Below are 9418 nucleotides of genomic sequence, written 5' to 3'. Positions count from 1 at the left end.
TTCAGGACCAAGTAAAAGCAGCACCCAAATGCCCAAATAACAAGTGTGATTTGGTATGTTGGAAGCATAACCTTTCCGAGGATTGATCTGTTCCCAATCTCACTGCAATTAAAGGTTGTATTCTGTTCGGTTTTTGTAGCAGAGGAGTTAGGCTCACAGGAACTCACCAGATGCCCTGGTGATATGCTAGTTAAGCTGTTGCAGAGTGACTCAAACAATGCTGACTTAGGCTAAAAGAGGATATACATATAGCGGGGTTACATTTTTGTCCTTAGTAACATGGCTGTGACTTACAGAACAGACCACCAGGGATTTATACTGTGCTCTATTCAAGGGGCAAAATGTTCCCACAAGCACTCCCACACAAGCTGTAGGAAGACTGAGTCCATGACTCTTGTTTTGGGAGACTTGTACCACTCTGTGTCAGGTCTTCTTGACCTCTCAAAACAAAGGTACTGGGGAAAATGCTCTGCACCCTTCCCCTCTTTGTCTGCTTATGCCTCAGTGGCCCTATGTACCTAACCCTTGTCTGTGTGCATGGGTAAAGAGAAGAGAACAATACTGGGAGCTCTGCTCCCCCTTGTACGGGCAAGCAAAGCTGTAGGCTGTGTAGTCAAGGGGCACCGAGGTGAACTCCTCGTTTTCTCTGTATAAACATGGCATCCCAATGTGGGAGGTGCAGAAACTTTTCTCATGCCAGTCTCCTCTCTGTAACTGTGTAGAGCAAGACTGCTCTGTGTGTGGGGGGGATAAGATTATGTCATAGGAGGTGCTTAGTTGTTAGCTTTCCCCTATGTGTTTAGTATGAGCAGTGATTAGCTCAACTGAGAGGTAGCAGGGGAAAAGGAGAATTCCTACATTTAACTACTGTGAAGAAGGTTTTGTCTTTTTTTGTTGTTGTTGATGGGGTTTTTGACACTCTACTGAAGCTACCTACATCGGCACAGCCCTCCATCAGAACTCCTGATTTAGGTCTATGTCTTTTTCCACTGAAGAAATTTAAAAGAAGTTAAAAGTTCACATAGGTTTCTGGTTTGGACTTCCTTAAATTTTTTTGTATGGACTTAGTTAAGCAAAGTAGTAAGCACATAAAAGTTAGGACCCTCTCTGTAATTTCCCACTGTTTGCCATTTCTTAACTATACAAAATCAGCTTTCAAAGTGTACTTAGAAGTACACTTGGACATAGCCCAATATTTAAGACTTTTTTAGAAAATACTAGCTTCTATCACCTTGACTTCATACACTTAATTTTACACAGGTTTGAAATAAGAATAAATTACAGCTACATAAGGTATGTAAAATAAATAAATAAATACAAAATCAATTCCCTTCTCTAAAAGTAAAACAGTAGCGCATGGGATGTGAACAGCTTTTTAATTAATGTGAATCCCTACTTTTAGAATATTTTGAGGTTATGGTCTGCTCTCAGAAGGCAAAAAGCTAAATAAACATTCTCTTAATCATGTCCAAGATTAGCACACTAATTTAAAAAATCTAATTATCCTCTGTAGCATCTATTTTTCTTCTTCAGTTTTGATCCTTCCTTGAAGAACACAGACTGTTCTGTATGTGTCCTCTTTAAAATTGCTGGTGTTACAGATGAATCAGTTAGTGAGGAATTCATGACTCATTCCTACAAAAAAATTCTTGAACTTCCCCACCTATGTGGCCTCAGGACCATACCCCTACTGAGTTACCTCCCACTGAACTTTCTTGTTTCTTCAGCAAGAAGTTCTTCATTTTCTTTTTGATATTGCATCCATGAGGACCTCGTTATTGACTTATTGTTGAAGGAATGATCAGACTCAAGATTCTAGCATTTCAGTCTCTGAGTACAAGGATGGCTGGTATGTATCATGGGTAATCATATATTCTGTGGTACATGCATTACAGGTAGTTTTAATCTGAAAAATACTGTGTATTTTGGTAACAGTATTAATTACAGATGTTTGGATATTTGATTTCAAGTTTATCGTTTTCAAGCTCACTTCAAATGAAATGAAAAAGACAAAAAGTTAGACAAAGCTACATGGTTGGTGATTTCCATTCAGTGCGGAATCAAATGGTTTGCATCTATCAAGACAGTTTGAGGGGAAAGGGGAAAGAATTGAGGTTGGCAGAAGGCTGACCTTAAAGGACAATGTAGCAGCAATCATTCCTGGCAATAAGATGGTTTGATAGAGCAAAGGTTTTAGTGAAAGAAGAAAAAAAGGCCTTGCTCTTGAGATTCTGAATCCCTGAAATTCCTCCTAGCGCTGGTTGCCAGATTCAGTCTACAAGGGCAGAAAGGACAATTGGCATGTATAAATATGGTGGAAAACAGTGTAAACTTGTTTATGTTCAAATTAAACATTTTTTCTAAAACATAAATGTATGAACAGACCCAGAGAAATTAAGGGGTGGAGAGGGAAATGGGATTACTTGCTTTTAGAGATCCTAAAGTGCCTTGTCCAGCCTGTCTTTTGATATAATAGTTTCTTTTTCTTTTTGCTTCATGATAACATGAGACACACGCTGTCCATTAAAGGATGCTTTACTTACCCTTATGTACTACTATTGAACCTCAGTTTTACTCAGCATATTAAAAGAAATGTATGAGTGGTAATAGATCATTTTGCTAAAATACCTCCTCCTTGTTCTGCTTTGCTCCCCTACTATTCAATATTCTTCCCCATTTTTTGTTCTGTTGCCAACAGATAGTTCTGCTGGCTTTTCAGTGATTTTGCTATTATAGCAGCTCTGAATGCGAGCTTCAGAAAATCTGTTTAAAATAAATGTAAGAAGCATTTTGGGTATTTAAGTGCAATAGGAAATGCTCCAGGCAGCAATCAGAAAGCCTGCCTAAAAATAAGTAGTGTAGCCTTATGCATGTATTGTTCATAGGTCTACCTTTACAGTATAGGTTCAGAGTCCTGAACTTAACTTTCAAGCAGTCCAGTGTTCCCTGCAGTTTGGAAGGTTTACAGACATTTCCTTTTCTAGTGATCAGCATGGTTCAATACAGTCAGAACGTCATTCCCCATTCTGTTTGCCGGTCCACAATGCTACTGAATGTCCCATAATTTTGAAACATAAAAAATTCAAAGAAGTTGTGGAATAATTTGATGACTTAATAATCTTCACTCTGATAAAAAACAGAATTTGGTGCCTTGGTACAATGTAAATTTACAGTAGTTAACACTTTAGAATGTAATTCAGTGTTTTATCTTTTCAATGGAAAATATTTTTTCCATTGTTTTCTGCTAAGAACCTCAGTTGTCCTTTTAAATTGAAAACAATTAATACACCAGGCCAACCTGGTGTGCCCTGTGTTTTGACACTGAAATGATTTTTATAGTGAGAATTCATGAGAAGATCCTTGTTAACAAACAATCCATCCATGATAATGCCACCATCTGGTGTCCAGGGAGGAGGCAGAGCAATGAAAACCAGAAAAAGCAAAATCTCAAACTCCCTTACTTGGTACAGACTCCCTTCAGCAATCCACAAATCTCATTCAGGCATCTGGCAGGGACTTGGCAGCTTTGCAGTTGTGGGAAGTGAAAAATGATCGTAGTTAAACTTATGCCTAGCATTCTCTTATTTTTTACAAAGATAGTAAAATAGTAACGTGGTACCCGTTTGCAGGCACGCATCTATGTATAGCTTTAGATGGCCCCTCCAAAGCACTAACAAACTGCCTAGAACATCATGCATGGGCGAACTGTAGTGGTAGTGAATTTAGGTTTGATCTAAACTCCCACTCTCTCAGCTGTTTCTGAAGACTTGGTGCACTGTGTTCTTTTTCCTTCTCTGAATGGCACTGTGCTTTACTAGTAGTAGCACTGTGAGTTACTACTACCTCATACTATATTGAATAACCATTTACTTGTTTCCTTGCAATGAAATAATGAAACAATTTCTTTACCTGATGAGATTAGTCTCTTTGCTGCTGGTATACGCTCACGTAGAGTAGCTGCGCAAAGCTGATTGAGCAGGCTCTCAAATACAGGAGACTAGGAAAATGCTCTTTTTTTCCTCCCTTTCTCCAGCCCCTGTTACTTGCCTGTTCTTTCTGGGGGTTTGGTCTTTAGGCAGTCCTCTGTGCAATCGGGGAGGAGCACTGCCATGCAAGCTAATCATTCCCTTGTTGCTCAGCCTGGGCCGTTTCCTTCCTTTTTTGTTTTTTTTTTTTAAAAAACTTCTTTCCCTGTTTCAATTATGAGACAAGCTAGAGCTGCTTAAGTACATCGTACTTTTACCTACAGCTAGGATTTTGGGGGACTGATCAGATGGTGTTTCTACCATACAACCTACCCCAGCCAGAGCTGGCAATTTCATGCCTGATAGGAAAGTAAGATACTAGAGAGAATGTTAGTGTTCTAGAAAGAACTTCGGTAGAGATATAAGCCTATGTAAGTCTGATTTTTCTTTTTATTGGAATTTACATAATACCAAGACACTTACTAGCTAGTACATGATGCATTCCAGTATTATGTTGTTCATGTGCCATTGCATGCTAGTCTGGTTTTCACCATCATAGTCCAGGCATTGGTGGGACTCTTGAAGCTGCCTGAGTAAAGGCTTAGACACATGCAGCTGCCTTATCTTCTTTTGTTTGAGTCCTCTATTCCCTATCTGAAAACTCCGCTACAGCCATAACAGATTAAAAAAGGTCAAGTTCTTGTGCTCCTCATGCACTCCTTAAAACTTCCCTCTTCTCAGATCTGACAGGTTGTTGGCAGTTTTGCACCCATCTGTATTTCCCTTCTGCCTCCACCTCCTCACCATCTATTCCTAAACACTGTTTTCTCTTTCACACAGCACAGCACGAAACTAATGCAGACTGCTGGGTAGTAGGTCTAAACTAGCTTAGACCCCTGTAATCTCACTTTCCTTCCTTCACCCTTCTGTTCAGCTCTCTCTTCCCCCTTCTTCACAACCATTATTTTTAGGTGACAAGATAGTGCTTGGAAGAGAGGTTGGTAGTTCCTAAGAGGTCTATTACATACAGTAATGCCAACACAACACAGAGGAAAAAAATAGTTTTATGACTGCATATAAGGAGTTTTACCATAACTGTTGAATTTATGCAAAGTCCTTGATAAAACAGTTAAAATTCTGCTTCCTGTTCCTTCTTGGTTCTGCATTCCCTTACATTCAGTGTTGTAGACTCTTGATTTTGGTTTGTTTGCTTCTCTTAGGCTATCAGGCAGCCTGCTTGCAATACCTGCTTTTGCTGCTCATACAATAGTACATACAAATATTTAGATCCAAGCACTACTATTGGCTTATTTACTATAAATGATCTTGTTACTGTGATAAAGCATGCATGGGCCCGTACATGAAAGAATGAAAATAGCCAACCTTAAGAGGAGGCACTTGAATAATCAATGGTCCTCTCAGACCTGAGTGCCATTCATCAGAGACATCCTGGAGCTCTTCGATCTCTTTATCATTTCACAGTAAAGTTACAAATGACCAGAACAGACATAACTTGTTTGGTGAAAATGGATGGGCAGTTTGTGTGTAAATATACCTTTCCTTGGTATTGAGATTCTCTGGTTTAGACAGAAACTTCTCCTGGAGAACCAAGGGTCCATTGCCTAAACCCATTGTGCAGGCCTACTCCAACACCTGCTGATAAAAGTTACAGCTTCTTATGTTCATCTAGAAGTGGGTCACTGCCGTTCTGAGAGAGCATGCATCTACTTTGCTATTGCCAGATATATGTATTGCATCAGAGTAAGAGTAACATAGCTTTCCAGAATGTGATCCTTCTCTTGAAGGATGGGATGTGGAGCTTCCAAATAATGGAAGTTTTCATTTTCCGTCTATCTTGTGTTCCAGCTTGCTTGAAACTACTCAGCACGTCAATTGAATTTTTATTAAAGAAGCAAAGTCTTTTTGTCACTGGTCTAACTTTTGGATTTAGCCACTGACTTAACAGTGAAATGGCAAGAGGTTCCCCTTTTCATTTGTATTTACAGAGATAATGGAACATAACTTTTCAAAGCAATAAAGAAACCCTGGGGGGGGGTGTTTCACTTAAAAGTTATTGCTCAAAAAGGCACTGACATCTGTCTGCCACAAGCAAGGCATTGCCCCTTTCATCCCACAGGGAGAGCTGAAGAGCTTCTAGTCACTGACCTTGGCCATCCCATTTACATTTTTTTTGTATATTACACACCTGAAAGTTTAAGATTAGACCTGTTATTTGGCATGTAGATTTGTGATATATCTTTTCTCTGTTTTCCTGGCAGCTTGATGGTTTTGCTTGTGCAAAGCTGGCTACCTTATAGCAGCTATTTCTGGGTATTTTCGTCTTGGGCAATGGCCTAGATCCTTCAAAGGCTTGTCTGTTCTGACTCATGCAATTGCTTTTTCTGTTTTATGCAAATATTTATGTAATCCTGGTCCTCTATAATTTTGTACTGATTTATGTGAGTGTTTCTTGCCTTTCTTAAAGACATTGTTGTAAATTTGTGGACTTTGATCCATTAATTTTTATGCTTTGTCTTTCAACATGATGGCAGTGTTCTCATTTTCCTTTTCAATGGTCTGATGAAGTGGTCACCCTTCTTGATTTCTCTTTCTCTTTACACAGGTGCTTTATTGTTAGCACACAACTCTTATTTATAGACACCTCTAAATGGTAACTTGTATTTCTACGGTGACTGCAGCACAGTGATATGTTTTTTATGCTTTGACTAAGACCACAACTTTTCCAGAATAACTGAATATTTTTAGCTGGCTTATGTTCATTATCTGATGCCATGTAGAACACAGGAATTAAGTATTTAATGCTCTTATGTGCTAAATTAAATTTACTACCAAATCTAGCTTTAAGAGAGAATTTTTGCTGAGGGTGCCTTAGCAAGACAATATGTGTAAGGTAGGGGGAAATGTAATCACAGTTCATGACAAGCAACCAAGGCATGGGAAAGCTATGTTTGGTTCTATGTTCTTTGAGTGACAGATTACTGTTTTGAGTTAAACAGCTGTTTTCTCACTTGTATTTATTCTAATTACTAGATTTTTTTTAAAAAAAGGAAAAAGAATAAATAAATTATACTCATGCAACTGTAACCAGCTCTCATTCATGTTACCAGAAGGGCTTGGGACACAGACTGCTATGATATGAGCTCAAATAGAGGCATATGCATCAGCTTCAGGGTGGAGCAATCCAGATGCATTTTTGCCACTTGCCAATAAACTGCACACTGCAAGGCAGCAGTGAGCTCTGCTTTGTGAACTCTAGGCTCTGTTTCTCTCTCCAAAAAGTCATCTGTTGCTGTTTCCAGAATGGGAATATAGGCTCCAAAGAGCCACTGAATTTGAATAGTCAGCCAGTTAGAAAAAGGGAAAGTCGAACTTGCTGTCTTCGTCATGGCACAAAACATTACATGATTTGGCAAGGTAATGAAAACTGAACTCAGTAATCAGATTTGCCTGTGTGTTATAAACGGACAGTATCAAGTGCACTTGTAAGCTCTGAGCATCAAGTATACTTCTGCCTCTTCTCACAGTTTTCTTCTGGCTCACTAAGTGTTCTTTAAAAATGATAATGGATGTTTACTGCACAAGGAGTACTCTGAGTACAGACTGGAAAACCCCATTATTTTCTGTATTCTAGATTCTGACCATTAAGAAAAAAAATTCCTTTAACAGAAAATGAATTTTATAATAATAAGAGAGTATTTCCATTAAGAAATCATATTAATTACTAAATTGTTATGAGGATTTGAACTATCTCTTATTTCTGCTTTTCTGCTTTGGAGTAGTTGAACTAGTAACATTTCCAAGTCTGAATCTTTTTCACTGGTGTCAGAGAGTTTTCTATACCATGTATCTACATATGATACTTATCTGACGAATCAAGGTATGCGACAGGTGCCATTCACCTTGGAGTATGCTACTCGTTTTGTCAACAAATCTGTTTTCTGGAATGCTTCCTAATAATTTCCCCATCTGAACAGCTTAACATGAAATATAAATTTTGCCAGAATTTGATTCTTAGCAAATTCCTAACAGACCAAACATTTACTCTTTTCCCTTCCCATGAGATCATACGTTTTCTGCAACTAGCTGGCATCATTCTAGCTAAGCTGGTAACTAATAGTTGTCTGTGTTGTGCTATAAATTCAGAGTGTAGCGTGGAGATCCCATGAGAGAAAGCTGTGTGAAATACAGCACTTTTGACCAGTCTTAAGATTTCTCGCTTTTAATATAGGCAAAGCTGCAATTTCAGTGTAAGTAGTTGTGTGTGGTGTATAATTAATAGCTTTCCTTTTTGAAAATTCTATTTTGTTCTAGCCATAACTGTGCATTTCTTGAATAATTTAAAAGCACAATGTTTGAGAATGGACGTGGTAGTCTCTTCACTGTAACTCAGAAAAGGCTATTACTAATCTGAGTTTAGGCCTTCATAATGCTAATATTTGCCTTTCTGATAAACTGCTAGAACATGTGGGTTTGTTATCATTAGCAGAGATTTTCTTCATCTCTTTCAGGACAAAGTTCTTTTTTTTGACACTATTCTTGAGCTTTCAAGTAGTTTGACATGTTCTTTATAAAAACAGCACTATCTCCTGAAGTTGCCAAATTAGTGATATTAATGAGGTCCCATTTTTAGCTATTAATGGCTTCCTCTAGAGAACAATTACACTTACAACAATCACAGATTGCTAATGTTTGAAACGAAAGATTATCAACTCATTATTATGGCTGTTTGCTGTTTGCTTTAGTCTCCTGCTACTCTGGTACAGGGGAACCCTAACTTCAACATTCCTTATCTGCAAAAATGCATGTATCTTGTTCAGACAAGATCTTTTTTCTTTAAACTGTATTATGTAATAAGAATTTGTGGTTGAGTGTTGAAAAAAATAACACAATTCTGTTTATTCTGTGATATGAATAAGGAGGAAAAACCTCCTCCCCACCAGTGGTTTGGCAGGATAGCAGACAAAGGATTTCTTAGCCAAAGATCAGAATAGGTAAATAGTTTCCATTTGTACGTGTACATGCAGATATATCTTGAAAGACTTGAAAGGCACTGACAGGGAGACAGATGATGGAATGACTTTCTTCTTTTGCCTGAGCCATGTGGAAAAACTAGCATTGCTGCTCTGCTGCGCAAATCAATCGCTATCTCAAAACCTGAGTGGCTCAGAAGTACAAAAGTGACTCAAAACAACCCATCAGTGACATCCATGTAGAGATGTTAGTAAGTAAATATAATTCACACATCTAGAATACTCAGAAAATCAGTTATTTTCAGTGTTGGAGGACTGCATCAAAACTGGTTTTAAAAGACACTGAGTATAATTTAAAGTAATGCTGTCAGGTTAAACAGCTTGGGTCTCTCTCCCTGTCATATGTTCAAATTCAGAATCATTTGAATGGAGTTGCTACTCTGGTACAAGTAAAATTACAGT

Source organism: Cuculus canorus, chromosome 2 (assembly GCF_017976375.1).
Source record: "Cuculus canorus isolate bCucCan1 chromosome 2, bCucCan1.pri, whole genome shotgun sequence".
Taxonomy (NCBI): Eukaryota; Metazoa; Chordata; class Aves; order Cuculiformes; family Cuculidae; genus Cuculus; species Cuculus canorus.
The sequence above is the reverse complement of the archived record's forward strand: the minus strand, read 5'-3'. Positions refer to the sequence as shown.